Below are 16,790 nucleotides of genomic sequence, written 5' to 3' on the forward strand. Positions count from 1 at the left end.
TTATATTTTAAAATATATTATATATAATTAAGAACAAAATATATAAACCAATCTATGAAACTTGCTTTTGCTAACGTAAACATGTAATAACTATGAAACTTTTTTATTTGTATTGCTACTTTTGACTTTATACATAGATGGAAATGGAGGACGGAGATTCTATAGATGCCATGATGCATCAGGACGGAGGTGGCTATGCATTCGTGATGACTTGATCAAGAGTGAAGAAAGTTAATACAGTGATCAACCAAATAGACATTTATGTTGTTGGTTTGCTTTTATCTAGTTTGTTTATTAGACTAAATGCTACAACGTGTGGGCGTTTGTCTATTTGGAAGAGTACTAGAGGTATATGATAACAATGATTTTTCTCACTATTCCTAAGTTGAGGATATATATGGATGAATTATCTATCGTTCTTGATTAATGAAAAAATCCTTGGCAAATGCTTTTGCAGTCGGCAACTTTAAGGAGTCCCCATTCCACCAATACAGAGGTGCTAGCTAGAAGCAGGAGAGAGTAGGTGAGAGCAGGAAAGAACACAGAAGTCTGAAGGATTTTTCACATACCCGTTACAAAATATCCATCCCAAATCGAGTTTTTTTTTTTTTTTGCAGCGCCACATTCACAATCACACAAGTTTCTCCCACTAAGACAAAGTCGACGATGCAGATTCATGAGTTACATAAAGTTGGATCAGGATCCACAGTTCAAAAACATACCGTAAAAGAGTTATTTGATTTGACAAAGTTGAGTTATGGAAAGCATAGAGATTTTCACCAGAGAGAAGCCAAGCAAAGCATCGAATGAACTTTTGCCTGTGATGTACTCACAAAGGACGCTATGTACTCTTCTAAATATGTGTAGCATAGGACAAGAATGTTGGATTTCAAACAATCACAACTATTCATGTATCGCAGATTTTATATGTAAATTATCATATAGTTTAAATTTTCTTATTAATAAGGTACTTTAAGTTATCACGCTTTATTTCAGTATCATGTAATAGTCCAAGACTTATATTTTTTAGACTAGAGTTGTATTACTTCTGAAAGTCATTTTGCACACTCCTCATCATCATTTTTCGATGTCGTAAACATTCTATTTGTTGGATGTAGCTCAAATTGGGTGAGCCATGTACGTCTTATGTTATTAATTTTTCTAATTTTTATGTTTAAGATGGATGTGAATTCATAGATTTATTTAACATTCTTTTAAAAGAATAAAAAATGCATAGCAATTGAAATATCTGATACTTTTCCCATAGACTGATTGTAGTCCATGTGCTTCACACTTAAATGCAATTTGGCATGCACATCTTATTCTTGGGGGGGGGGGGGGGGGGGCGAGAAAGCATTTGAGTTACTTATATAATATAGATTGAAGGATCAATGCAGATCATGGTACTAATCATTATTAAAACCCGAGCATAAATTTTTTTAATAAATTGATTATAATTATATTATGCAATCATCAATAATTAATATCAAATATATATAATTAATTAAAATTAGTATTATAGTTAACCAATCACTAATTTTGGTATGGATACATTGATAGTATAGGGGTGTCAATGGATAGGGTGAGACCCTACTCAGACTCATACTCAAATTCAATAAATATTACTAAACCTAGGTCCAAATCCAAACCCATTAAAAAATATAAATTATATTTGGATTGAGTCAATACCCATCAATAAAATTGTGTGAAAGAGGAGAAAAGAATTTGTACCTATGAGTAGAATTTAAATTAAATCTGAAAGGGATTTCTTGAACTTGTGTTATGAGTAGCCAATTCTTTTGCTTTAACTTACATTAAAAGTGTGAATCAAAAAAGTGTGAAATATGGGAGAAAGAATCTAAAACTTTCAATTTACAAGAAAAGATAAGAGGAGAAAAGAATTTGTGTCCAGTAGCGATAGAAGTTGGTATGCGCATATATAAAATGAAGGCAGTTGGTGAATTAAAAAGATCAATACATCCCTCCACTTTGCAATTAGCCGCTACTGATCCAACACATTTCTCCAGAAAATCACCCAAATACAAAATAAAATGGTTGATTCCGTTGCAACAATTGCACTTGAAACACTTCGGGACTTATTGATTGAGGAAGCAAAGTTTCTATCGAGTGTGGGCGGTGAGGTTGAGGAAGTCCGTAGGCAGCTCAACATCATGCACTGTTTCTTGAAGGATGCTGATAGGAGGCAAGATCGGTACAATTCACAGACAGTCCAAAGAGACAGAAAATGTCTCCTAGTTTTGGATGACGTTTGGGAAGTTGATCACTGGAATTGCGTATGGCGTGCCTTTCCCATTGCAGAGGCAGATAGCAAAGTTTTGCTCACAATCAGAAATCAAAACATTGCTTCCAGAGGATACGTCCACAATCTCAAGTGTTTGGATGAAGATGAAGGATGGGAGCTCCTTCAAAAGATAGCATTCCCGAACAACTATTCACAAGGTTAGTTTGTAAAATTTCTTGTTTTATTTTATTGATTTTGAATCTTCTTTCTCTAGTTAGTGACAAAAGAAAAAAGAGTAATGATACTAAAGATATCATTAATAGAATATATTTAGCAAAAAAGATTATTTTGTTAAGTGTAATTTTTTTTATAGTTTTCATGATGACAAGATTGTTTGAATTTTCTTATGTAAATTTCAAGTTGATCTATATGTATAAAATGCTATTGAATAGCAATTTAAAATTTATTTCTTGATACAAAATTTGTTTAAAACATAAAAGGAATCAAACATTTAGAAAATCATACAAAGAAATGGATTCAGCAATATAAAGTTATGCTTTCAGATTTTATTTCTATTTTTTATTTGTTGACAGTATAGGGCGAAATTCTCTTGTTTTGATTTGTTTTAATTACTATACATATTTATAAGAAATTCAAATTTTATAATATTTTGAATTAACTGACATTCATTGATTATGTATTCAGAGCTACCTACAACTGAAATAAAGTTGTTGGAAGAATATGGAAGGGAAATAGTAAAAAAATGTGGTTATTTATCATTACCCATTTCAATTGCTGGAGGAACTCTTCATCATGAAAAGGCATCAATAGAATGGAAAAATATGTGTAGAAATCTTGATTCGTACCTTCTACATAGGAGAGGTTTGGAGAATGACAAAGGAGTAAATCAAATACTAGATTTGAGTTACAATGTGCTCCTTTACAATCTGAAACCATGTTTTTTGTATTTGGCTTGTTTTAAAGAAGATGAAGAAATAGATATAGAAAAACTATATTTACTATGGATGGCTGAAGGTATGATTTGTTCCGAAAATAAGGGAAGAGGAGAAAGTTTGAAAGATGTGGCAGAACGGTATTTATTCGAGCTAGCAAATAGGTGTATGGTTGAAGTGGAAATAGACAAGTTGCCGCTATATAATAGATTTAAGTCATGCCGGCTTCATGATATGATACAAGATTTGTGTTTGTCAAAAGGAAAAAAGAAGGATTTCTGGAGGTTATAGATAAAAAGATGGGAGGAGAAGAGTCTTCAATTTGTAAAACAAATAGATTGGCTATCCATATGGAGGGAGTGGATAACGATCTTAGTTACAGGATTGGGGAAAATAAGAACATAAGATCTTTTCTAATCCTCAAAACGGACTGGCGAGATACATTTTTGTATAATTACATTACGTTTGGGATTTTCAAATCTCTCAAAGTCTTAGTATTGGAAGGTTATACATTTGAGAATCTGAAATTGCCCAAAGGAATCAAAAAATTGAAGCTGTTGTAGCTATTGAGTCTCGAAAATAGTGGTGTGGAAGAATTGCCACCATCTATATGCAAGCTACCTTGTTTGCAGACATTGAATGTGAAAAATACAATTAGATTACCTAATTACATATACAAAATGAGGCACTTGAGGCATCTATTTCTGGGATTTCTTCATGAGAGCATTGGAGGTGAAAAATTGAAATTGGAAGGGTTGAATGAGTTGGAGATGATAACTGGGTTCAACAGTTTGGTTGATGACATCACTCATCTTCTTAAATTGCCGAAGCTCCGAGTATCGGAAAGAAGAATATTTTATGAAGAAAGTTTGTCAATGATTGTTGATCACATCTTAAATCATCAATTTGAACCACTACTTTATCATCTACCCACTACTAATCGTTGGAGTTTCAATATCAATTTTCTTATTCATTATTAACTATTTTCATTGTCTTCTCAAATATACTGCACACATATTTCTTATCAATTTGATGTATTTACTTTATGAACTTTACATGGAATTTTGAACCAATCAAAATTAAGTGATTTAATTTATGTTTTATTTTCGATTTTCTTTTGTAACAGGGAATGTATCCTACTTTTATAGATACACCCATGTCTATGTGGACAGTTAACATCTATCTTATTTTTTATTAATTTTGTAAAAGATAGTTATAAAAATTATAAACTTTGGATTGTTTTGAAAAATATAATTAGTATTAACTATTTGTTTAAAAATTAATATAATAAGTTTTTATATGCCGTATAATAGTTGCTATTTATTAAGATTTTTTTTAGAAATGTCCTTAATGAATCTATAGTTTCACTAGGGTTGTTGGTTCTATTTTTCAATTTTCTAGCTTGAACTTTGTCTGTTTTCGTATTATTAAGTTAATTATTTTGATGCAATTATTCAAAAATATTCTTAGATTGTGTAGGTTATAGTAAATTATATGCATGAGTGAAGATGAAGGATGGGAGCTCCTTCAAAAGATAGCACTCCCATACAGTTATTCACAAGGTTAGTGTTCATTAATAGTATATATTAGGCGAAAAAGATTATTTTAATATGTCTAATATTTTTTTATAGTTTTCATGACGACAATATGTGTGAAAAAATTATCTTTAAAAATTATTAGTGACAAAAAAATTGTCATTATGAATAATTAGTGACAATTTCATGACAATACAAATATAACAACAATTCTCTTTTTATTTGTTTTAAGTATGGGGCGAATAATTGTCATTATGAATTAACAAACGTAAATAACTAACATTAATTCATTATGTATGCAGAGCTACCTACAACTGAAACAAAGTTATTGGAAGAATATGGAAGGGAAATAGTAAAAAAATGTGGTTATTTACCATTACCCATTTCAGTTATTGGGGGAACTCTTCATCATGAAAAGACATCAATAGAATGGAAAAATGTGTGTAGAAATCTTGATTCGTACCTTCAACATGGGAGAGGTTTGGAGACTGACAAAAGAGTAAATCAAATACTGGATTTGAGTTACAATATGCTCCCTTACAACCTGGAACCGTGTTTTTTGTATTTGGCATGTTTTAAAGAGGATCAAGAAATAGATACAGAAAAACTATATTTACTATGGATGGCTGAAGGAATGATTTCTTCAGAAGACAAGGGAAGGGGAGAAAGTTTGACAGATGTGGCAGAACGGTATTAATTTGAGCTAGCAAATAGGTGTATGGTTCAAGTGGAAATAGACGAGTTGCCGCTGTATAATAGGTTTAAGTCATGCCGGCTTCATGATATGATTAGAGATCTATGTTTGTCAAAACGGAAAAGACAAGGATTTCTGGATGTTATGGATAGAGAGATGGGAGGAGGAGACTCTTCCATTTGCAAAACAAATAGATTGGCTATTCATGCGGTGGGAGTGGATAACGATCTTAGTCAAAGGATTGGGGAAAATAAGAACATAAGATCTTTTGTATTCAAAGGTTATCAATTTGAGAATTGGAAATTGCCCAAAGGAATCGCAAAATGGAAGTTGTTGAAGCTATTGAGTCTCGAAAATAGTATTGTGAAACAATTGCCACCATCTATATGCAAGCTCCCTTGTTTGCAGACATTGAATGTGAAAAATATAATGAGATTACCTAATTGCATATACAAAATGAAGCGCTTGAGGCATCTATTTATGAAAGATGATCATGACAGGGTTGGAGGCGAAAAATTGAAATTTGAAGGGTTGAATGAATTGGAGATGGTTGATGATATCTGGGTTGGTGATGTGGTTGATGATATCACTCATCTTCTTAAATTGCCCAAGATGGACATGGATGTCAATACGAATCGGGAAGATGGCTCAACTCTTTTCAGGAGGTTGGTGATGTGTCACTCACTACATTACTTGAGAATCACACATTGTCAAGTGAGCAAATTACCAGCTTATGAAGTTCAACTATATCAAAATGTGATAGAATTGCAGCTTGTGGGTACAAGGATTGAGGAAGACCCAATGGAAATACTAGAGAAGCTTCCCATGTTACGAGTTCTTGGCTTATGGAGCAATCCATATGTGGGCTGAGAGATGGTTTGTCGGGCAACTGGATTTCGTCAACTCAGGGAACTTGTTTTGCATGGGTTGTTGAATTTAATGGGGTGGAGAGTGCAGAAAGGAGCAATGCTCAACCTCTCCAGTCTACTTATTGCAGAATGCAGTAAATTGAAGATGATTCCAGATGAATTGAAATTCATTAATACTCTCCAAGAACTGAGAATTATATCTATGCCAGAAGAGTTTGTGAAGAGGGTAGGAGTGGTGGATGGTGAAGGAGAAGATTATCACAAAATCAAACACATTCCAGATATTTTCATTTATACCAATTAATACCAATTGTAGGTCTCACTTATTTATAACTATAATTGATGAATGTATAATTAAATAGCATGTGTTCCGTGTAATGTAATGTACGCATTAATTAAATTAATTAATTAAAATCACAATTGGTACCTTTTTTTTTTGTTCTGGTTATTTCATAACTTTTTTAATTTTGTGAAAGTCAATCGAAATATTAAATGTTGTACATTAGTAATGCAAATAAATTTTGTTCTTTAAGTTATAATACATCGATATAAACAAAAAGTTCATAATAATAACAATATATATGAATGTAATGTTCTCTGTTTGAAAAATTACCATGCAACCTTTGATTCTAACATTAGTGTAATAATTAGTCCAATTAATCTATTTTTGTGGTAAACTGACTAAAATATTCTTGTGAATTTTGAATTATAATTTTAGTTATTTTTAAAAATTTTGTAAAAAATTTTTATGGACTAAGTTGATAATATTTCATCCACTATGTATGTTTTTTTTTCCATTATTTAATTTTTTTAGAAAAAAAGATAAAAATACATCAAGGGCAAAGTTGATAATTTTAAACCTCCATCCAAGGATTATATGATTTTATCAAATATTAAGGGGGAATTTATAATATTTCAAACAATGAGGAGTTATTCGTAATTTTTCAAACAAAGTTGAGAATAAGAAATATAATTAAAAAAAAAATTGACCCACCAAAAAAAGTGAGACACCAAAATAGTGCTCTTAATTAGTAATAAAGATAGATTGTTAAGGTTTAACTTTTAGACTTATCTTTAATTTTTGTAATAAAAAATTACTGAATTCAATTTTTTATATAACTTTTCGCAAAATGTAAATTCATAAAATTTATCACAATTTTGTATTTTTTTTATTTCAATAAAAAAAGAGAAAATAGAGTAGACTGTTTATTATGTTCACAAGAGTGCAAATTTTTTGTTATTCATAAAAGATAATTTTAATATATCAACATAAAAAATATACATACATTTTTTTTCCTTTGAAAAAAGGATGAATTTGACAATGTTATAAATTTAAGGGACTAAAGTGATAAAATCAAACTTAAATGGACTATTTTACCCTCCAAAAAGTCAAAATTCGGCCACGCATTCAACAAAAAATAGCTTGAGGGACCAGACTGAGACAAAAATTGTAAATATTTTGAAATTTTCGTAATTTTTTATATTTTTTAAATTTTTTCTGTAAATTTTTTGTATTTCTAAAATTTTTCTTTAAATTTCTGAAAATACTTTTTCAAAATTTTCTAATTTTCTGTACATTTTTGGTATTTTAAATGTTTTTTGTAAATTTTTGGTATTTTAAAAAATCTGTATGAATTTTCAGAAAAAAATTCTGAAATAAATTTTAAAAAATTTCGAAAATATTTTTTCAAAATTTCTAATTTTCTGTAAATTTATACAATTTATGTAATTTATGTGCAATTTATGTGTAATTTATGCAGTACATGTGTAACTTATGCAATTTATAGTTTTTATGTGTAATTTCTGCAATTTCTGTGTAATTTTAGCAATATATGTGTAATTTATGCAATTTATAATTTGTATGTGTAATTTATGAAATACATGTGTAATTTATGTAATTTATAATTTTTATGTGTAGTTTATGCAATTTATGTGTAATTTACACAAATTTATGGAATTTATGTAATTTAATAAATTTTACACCTAATCACATTAATAAAGAATTTTGAAACAATTAATGCAATATCAAAATATTACATTAATAAATATAAATAATTATAAATTACATAATAATCATAAAAAAATAAATTACAACAATATTCCCAGTACATACTAACATTGTTACATAATAATGTACATAATCATAAAATTTGTTAAAATGTATAAATTTATTTATTTGTTCAAAATTATTAAATATATTAATAATTTATAAAAAATTATAACATTCAAAAATTAGGAACGGGTTTAGTAATGCTAAAGAAAATATTAAAAGTTTTAGCAAAACTCGTTCCAGAATCCGTTACAAAGACTGTCCCAAAAAAGTGTTCCTAAACTAAACGAATTGTTCCAAATTAATATATAATCGGTCCAAAGAGAATTACTAATCAGTATCTAATATGCGTTCCAAATTATATGAACCGTTCCTAATTCTATTCCTAAAATAATTCTAAAAATGTGTTGCAAATTCAATAACTCGTTGCAAAAAAATATTTCAAAGACCGTTCCTAAATTCATCCAAATTAGAAAAAAAAAAACAGTTTCAAAATAAAATTATGATTATAAATACCGTTCCAAAATTTCACCTAAAAAAATATAAGTAACCATTAGAAAGACTATCCCCAACTGTTCCAATTCTTAAATTAAAATTTTTTGGGCTAAATCGATATTAGGAACGATTTTCAACGACTGATACAATTATCATCCCTAGTTGCAACTGCTTTTTATATAAACCGTTCCTACATTTTTGTAACGCCAACTGCAGGGGCGGATTTCCATCCATTCCAAACTCCAGTTCAAATAGGTTTTGTGATCTTGAAATCGTCCAAAGTTAAACATTTCAAAATCTACTCAAATTCTGCCTTTTTTTGTAGTGTTACCATCAAGTTGAGTCAAAAGTTTGGCGTGTTAAAAAAATTTTATCGCATCGTCAATTAGCAATGAATATATCTCAACTTGAATCCTTCAGATTATTTGTTGGAGGTACCTGCAACAAAAAATCAAACAAACCAACACAGCCAGAAAAGAAGGGCACCTTAGTTTTATGGCCGGACAAAAGAGAGCATAAGCGGGGGTAAAATCCACTAACATTTGTCAACAACAATAAAACTCAAGTAGAAACTAAGGAGTACAACTTACAAACAATAAAAATTTCCAAGATATGCAATGCAATGGAGGACACCTCCCAAATACAGTTAAGTAGCAAAATAAACATGACCCCGTTATACACCAAACAGACAAGCATAGTGGAGGATAGAACAGTCAGCCCATGGATCCTCATAAGCACCTATAGGTATGGTTAGTATTGACAATTCAATACAACTAAGGAAAAATAAAGCATAATTGGGAGTGTAACACCCTCACGTCTCTGCATAGTTCTGATGTTGGGGAAGCCATAATTGTCAAGTTTGGTGATTCCTATAATCTTGCCTCGCATGTGATCGTTAGTTAGTAGAGCGTAACACAGGCTTGGTTAGCAAGCAAATCTGCTGCTTGGTTGTCTTCTCTATAGATATGGGATTTCTTGATCTCATATTTGAATACAAGATTTCTCATAATTTTTTTTTTAACTATATACATAAAGTAAATGTATAAAATATTAGTACAATATTATACCAATAAATAATAGTATTTATGTTAGAAACAAACGTGAAAAAATATTTGAAAATTGAAAGAAAGAAATTGAAGGAAAAAAGTCCTTTTACAGTCAAAAAGATCAATTTTATGCCTAGATTTTATTCCATATGAAGACTAATTAAATAATGTGGAGCAATTTACTCTATATTGTAAGTTTAAATGAATATAAAAATGTGAATAATAAATTATATTAAAAATTAAAGATATAACTTCTATTAGACAAACAATTATTTAGGTTCAACTTCCAATCAACCGATAGTCTCCTAATTTAATCGTCGGAGTGATTTTTTTGGGTGTACCCCATCACTTTTGACTTGTTGCTTTGATTTCAGACTTATTTTTTATGAAAACCCCGAGTACCTAGGGCGATTCCACCGACCTCGTCATTATACAGTTATCATAACAAATAAAAGCATAATCATGTTTATTGCGGAGTAGCACAAAATTATTGAATTAAAAATATTACCTTCGGTTGCAATCAGGTTCATTGTAATTATTACTTTTAAGAATAATAACAATATTATTACAACTATATTTACCATAAATATATTAAAAAAAATAAAAGAAGTACTCGACTTGGTTCATGAATTGTTAAACATTTATAATCTGATTCGAGCTCGAATCGTGAAGGAGCTCAAGATTTTAAAGCTCGCTTACTCTACATTCCTAGATCCGAACTAAACTAATGCCTAAATAACATTTAATTGGTAACGAAATTATGTATACGATTCGACAGTGTATACATATCTAAAAGTTCGAATATAGTTAAAATTAACATATAAACCATATAAACGGTCGAAAGTTAATTGTATTACATGATCATTGAATACGTGAGGAGAGGGTGTTTACGAAAGAATAACGTTAAATATTCATGTTAGGAAATTTTATTTTATTTTTGGGAAATGATTCTTAAAAAAACCAAAATATATTATAAACTCATTACAATTTACATAGTTCAAGTAAAATTTTAAATCACTAAATTTGAATATATTTCTAAAAAATGGAGATAAAACAATGTTATTTCCTCTACTATTTGTAATTTTGGAGTCTCCAATTTGATTAAATTCCATATCGGACTTTATTATATTTTAGTTTTCCAGATACTTACTATACAATGTATTTCCATTTTAGAGAAAGGAAACCTAAAAATCATACACACACACACCCACAGAGACACACAAAATTAAAGTGTATAAAGACAGAAGTGGTTCAATGCTTTAACTCAAACAGCAACCAAAGGAGAATCAAAGGAGGCGTTCTTATTTGTATTTGTGTTTGTGGTCGAACACACACACACACACACACACACACACACACACTGAACTTAAGGCTGAAAGAAAATGAGACCAGGAGAGACTTCCAACGGCAAGAAACCAAATCATGACCAATCCATTGTTTCTAAAATTGCCCTCTCCATCAAATCTCAGGTAAATTTCTTCTTTCATTTCCCTTTCTTTTTTTTTTTAATTGTTACTTATATATATATATATAGATATATATATTCTCCTTTTTGTGTATGGTTAGATTAGTTTGATTTGATGTTAATCCTTTTGAAAATTTATAACCAAGAAACGATTTTTATGTGTTTTTTTTTTATATTTGTTTATGGGATTTGAAAAATTTATAACCAAGAACTAGTGATTCGGCATGTTTGTGGACTCGGTTCTTTTTGTAATTCTTGATGTACTCCAAATCAAGAATCTTTCCCGTTGATAATCCCAAGAACCAAGATTGATAAACATTGCAATAATAATAATATTATACAATAATAATAATAATAATAATAATAATAATATGAAATTGAAGTATTCCCTTCAACCAAAGTTGTAGCACGGGGGCTCAGTATTTATAGGTAATCATAAGTTGATTGGAGATGATCGAATCCACCTGTGACTCGGTGGAGGATTTTCATAGATTTGATGGAGCATCATCTCAAAATGGTTGGATAAAGCTAAATCTTGCTAGATTTTGTAGAGGTCATCTCCCAACAGTTAGGAGTTCTCCACCGGACTAGGTTGAGGGTTATTTCTTGGAAGTTGAAGACCCCCGATTCTTGGGCGAACGGGATTGGAGTCCGTTGCAGGTGAATGTATCTTTTAGAGATAACAATGTTTTCCAAAATTTTACATTAAGTAATTGAGGAGATACCTTATTCCAACCGGAGTTCAAGGTTTTAGGTTTTAAGGTTACTTCTGGTTGGAGGCACCACGTGTCCTCGAGGGGGCTGCTCGTCTTTATTTGATTTTGTGATATGTGCCTTTAGAGATCCGACATGAATGGCTTGTACTATGAATTTTGACTTTGCCTAGGGGATTTCAAGTATCTAAACTTCCTTATGGGCCTGTGAGGACTTCTTGGGTCTGGGCCTTCTTGGATTTTAGCCAATTTGGGTTTCTTTTGGGTAATTTATGTTTTTAGAAGCATTTCCTGCTAGACTCCTTGGGGGCTTTACCCGAACTAAATTTTCATAGGGCATTCTAAGCTCTTACTCGAACTGGGCCCCTTGGGCTCCACTTCGGCTTTGCATTCTTCTGAGTTTTGAAAATCTCTTTTTTTTTATTTGGACAACTTGGGCCTCTTTAGGCCAGTGTATTTTTATGGGCATCATTCTACTCCTCAATCTAATAGATGGAAACTTCAAAACTTATTAGAATAACCATCTCAGAGGCAAGAGACTAGCTTGAAGAGGGAGCCACTTTTTTTTCTTACAGGAAAATATTAGTGGCATAAACATGTTTAGAGAAAGAAGAGCTTACTTCATGCTATATGGAGCAGGAATTTTCTGAACCAGCCCATTAGGAGTAGGGCTTTTCTATCTCTATGGAGGAAGGCTCGTGTGCCTCCATGGATTAAGGCTTAATGGTTGTCTACTCAAGTGTAGGCCCTTATTTTTCTAAAAGAAAATGTTCATAATGGAGATATATCTATTATGAACAGAAGTTGTGTGCTTGCACGGAGCAAAATATGTGTGCCTCACCAAAAGAGGATAATTTGGGGGTGCCTACTCAAAGAAAGACTTAAGGGCCTTGCTAGAGGAGCGATAAGGTGTCTGGTTAGAGCAGGTTTATATGCCTTCATATAGGAGGGTTCAAGTGCATGCACAAAAATTACAAGCATCGCTAGAGAAGGAACTAGATTTACCTTCTTATATAATCTAAAATACACCAATCTACCTCCCTATTTTTTTTTTTCATAAAGGACTAATTTACTCATTTATAATATCACAGGGTGTGATTTGCTATTCACCCATGAATTATATATTTTGAAGTTTAGATCAATAATTAATTATAATAGATACACGTATTCAGAATATCTCACAGTAATACGAATGTAGTTAATTAATTCTTGATGCAAGTTATCTTTGAACTACTTAATTTTTATGTCAATGCAGGACGGGGACGAGGTCTACTACCGATTTCCGCGCGACAAGAAACTACAATACTTATTTACATCTTACTGTAAGCAGAAAAAATTAAACTACGATGCAATAGCATTTATGTACGATGGCCAACGCGTCAAAGCTTCAAAAACTCCCCTCGAGGTAACGACTGTCGATACTTTCGCGTAACATCTTTATTTCAGTCTTTATTGCTAGAATTTAATGTTAAATGTGATTCTGTAACGATATGCACAAATTGCTGCACAAATAGGAAATGTGCAATTTACCTACGTGATACGAGAAATGAAAAAAAAAAATAAATAAATAAAGTGTGGTGAAATAAAATAGCAAATTACCTCATGTGTTTTGAAAAATGAAACCAATTACCCCCCACCCATCTAAATAGTGCAATTTGCAAGTCTTTTTTCATAGAAAATATTTGTTCATTTCACATATCAAATGGGGTAAACTGTTTAACCCCTTTTTTACTGTATAAGTAAAATATTTGTTCCTAGCATTATAAGATCAAAGGAAACAATTATGAAATTTGCAAAAAAAATAACATTATGATAGCGGAAATGTAATTATTCTCTTGCATTTGCATTAGTTTGCTTGGATGTATTATCATACGCAAGTATAGCTTAGTTTTTAAGTTTCAATGCATAGTAACGTTTTTGTCCTTATGATGCATGGCTGATTTTCGGACTGAAAGGTCCCACGTGCACATATGTCTTGCATATCGCTTGCTTTTGCTAACGTAAACATCTAATAACTATGAAACTTTTTTATTTGTATTGCTACTTTTGAGTTTATACATAGATGGAAATGGAGGACGGAGATTCTATAGATGCCATGATGCATCAGGACGGAGCTGGCTACGCTCTCGTGATGACTTGATCAAGAGTGAAGAAAGTCGATACAACGATCAACCAAATAGACCGTAGAGACACTTACGTTGTTGGTTTGCTTTATCTAGTTTGTATATTAGACTAAATGCTACAACGTGTGGGCGTTTGTCTATTTGGATGAGTACTGGAGGTATATGATAACACTGATTTTTCTCACTATACTAAGTTGAGGATATGGATGAATTAACTATCTTTGATTTGCTTTTTTTCATAATGTTGATACTGTTTTTTCTTTATATTCACCAATAAAACAACCAATTTTATTGGAAAATGTCACGTGCATATTATGTGCATGGCAACTGTAACTAGGGAAAATTTTCAGAGACAAATGTCCGCAATGTGCTTCTTTTTTTTTTTTCTTAAATTATTGTCCTTCGTTGCTAAAATAAATTTTAAGTCGACCTAAAGTGTTACCTTCCATTCTTATAGAACGAAAATTACAATTTTTCCAAGAAAAAAAGAAGTTGAGTTCATTGAACTATTAATCTGTATTAATGTTGTAACAAGCTGTCAATATCTTTTAAATTATGCTAGTTATTCGTCGTGGCACGTCATTCTTGCGTGCATATAAATATAATTTTTTATATTTTAAAATATATTATATATAATTAAGAACAAAATATATGAACCAACAAATCCCATTTAAAAAAAAAAACTTAAGGTATTATTGACACAATAAAAAAAGTTAGTGTAGTAATATTAAAATGATGGTTAATCACTTTTGTAAACAAAAAAAGAGGAGTAATTAAAATTAATTTTAAATTAATTTAACTAGGGGTGCAATTGCGATATTCAAAAATTGGTGCGATGTTGTCATTAACTGCCTTTTGTGAGTGTAGATGGCATTTTTTTTCTTTAATACTAGCTATTATAGCACGTCTTTCCTGTAGGAGTAGGGCTTATTTGTCTCTATGGAGGAAGGCTCGTGTGCCTCCATGGATTAAGGCTTAATGGTTGTCTACTCAAGTGTAGGGCTTTATTTTTCTAAAAGAAAATATTAATAATGGAGATATATCTATTATGAACAGAAGTTGTGTGCTTGCACGGAGCAAAATATGTGTGCCTCATCAAAAGAGGATAATTTGGGGGTGCCTACTCAAAGAAAGAGTTAAGGGCCTTGCTAGAGGAGCGATAAAGTGTCTGGTCAGAGCAGGTTTATATGCCTTCACATAGGAGGGTTTAAGTGCATGCACAAAACTTACAAGAATCGCTAGAGAAGGACCTAGATTTACCTACTTATAAAATCTAAAATACACCAATGTACCTCTCTATTTTTTTTTTCCTATAAAAGACTAATTTACTCATTTATAATATCACAGGGTGCAAATTGCTATTCACCCATGAATTATATATTTGAAGTTCAGATCAATAATTAATAATAATAGATATACATATTTAGAATATCTCACAGTAATACAAATGTAGTTAATTAATTCTTGATGCAAGTTATCTTTGAACTACTTAATTTTTATGTCATTGCAGGACGGGGACGAGGTCTACTACCGGTTTCCGCTCGACAAGAGACTACAACACTTATCTACATCTTATTGTAAGCAGAAGAAATTAAACTACGACGCAATAGCATTTGTGTACAATGGCCAACGCGTCGAAGCTTCAAAAACTCCCCTAGGTAACGTCTACTGATACTTTCGCGTAACATCTTAATTTCCATCTTTGATGCTAGAATTTAATGTTAAATGTGATTCTGTAATGATATGCACAAATTGCTGCACAAATAGAAAATATGCAATTTACCTCCGTGATATGAGAAATTGAAAAAAAAAAACTGTTGTGAATAAAATAGCAAATTACCCCATGTGTCTTGAAAAATGAAACCAATTACCCCCCACCCCCACCCATCTAAATAGTGGGGTAGTTTGCAATTTTTTTTCCTAAAAAATATTTGTTCATTTCACATATCACATGGGGTAAACTGCATTTAACCCCTTTTTTACTATATAAGTAAAATTTTTGTTCCTACCATTGTAAGATCAAAGAAAACAATGATGAAATTTGCCGAAAAATAACATTATGATAACGAAAATGTAATTATTCTCTTGCATTTGCATTAGTTTGCGTTGATGTATTATCATTCGCAAGTATAGTTTCGTTTTGAAGTTCTAATGCATAGTAATGTTTTTGTGCTTATGATGCGTGGCTGATTTTCGGACGGAAAAGTCACGTGCACATAAGTCTTTCATATCGCTTGCTTTTGCTAACGTAAACATGTAATAACTATGAAACTTTTTTATTTGTATTGCTACTTTTGACTTTATACATAGATGGAAATGGAGGACGGAGATTCTATAGATGCCATGATGCATCAGGACGGAGGTGGCTATGCATTCGTGATGACTTGATCAAGAGTGAAGAAAGTTAATACAGTGATCAACCAAATAGACATTTATGTTGTTGGTTTGCTTTTATCTAGTTTGTTTATTAGACTAAATGCTACAACGTGTGGGAGTTTGTCTATTTGGAAGAGTACTAGAGGTATATGATAACAATGATTTTTCTCACTATTCCTAAGTTGAGGATATATATGGATGAATTATCTATCGTTCTTGATTAATAAAA

At 31.2% G+C, this 16,790-nt stretch overlaps 1 long non-coding RNA gene and 1 pseudogene across 1 annotated transcript; both read left to right on the plus strand.

The window, feature by feature from the left end:
- Positions 1 to 2,051: 2,051 nt before the first annotated feature.
- LOC148788092 (putative disease resistance protein At1g59780) lies at positions 2,052 to 6,294 on the plus strand (annotated as a pseudogene).
- A 4,922-nt stretch (positions 6,295 to 11,216) lies between these two features.
- LOC148788093 (uncharacterized) lies at positions 11,217 to 14,419 on the plus strand. Its single transcript, XR_016065607.1, has 2 exons — positions 11,217 to 11,353; positions 13,318 to 14,419. It is a non-coding gene; the product is annotated as an uncharacterized LOC148788093 (long non-coding RNA).
- Positions 14,420 to 16,790: the final 2,371 nt, after the last annotated feature.

Source organism: Sesamum indicum, linkage group LG5 (assembly GCF_026168435.1).
Source record: "Sesamum indicum cultivar Baizhima isolate 11 linkage group LG5, ASM2616843v1, whole genome shotgun sequence".
NCBI lineage: Eukaryota > Viridiplantae > Streptophyta > Magnoliopsida > Lamiales > Pedaliaceae > Sesamum > Sesamum indicum.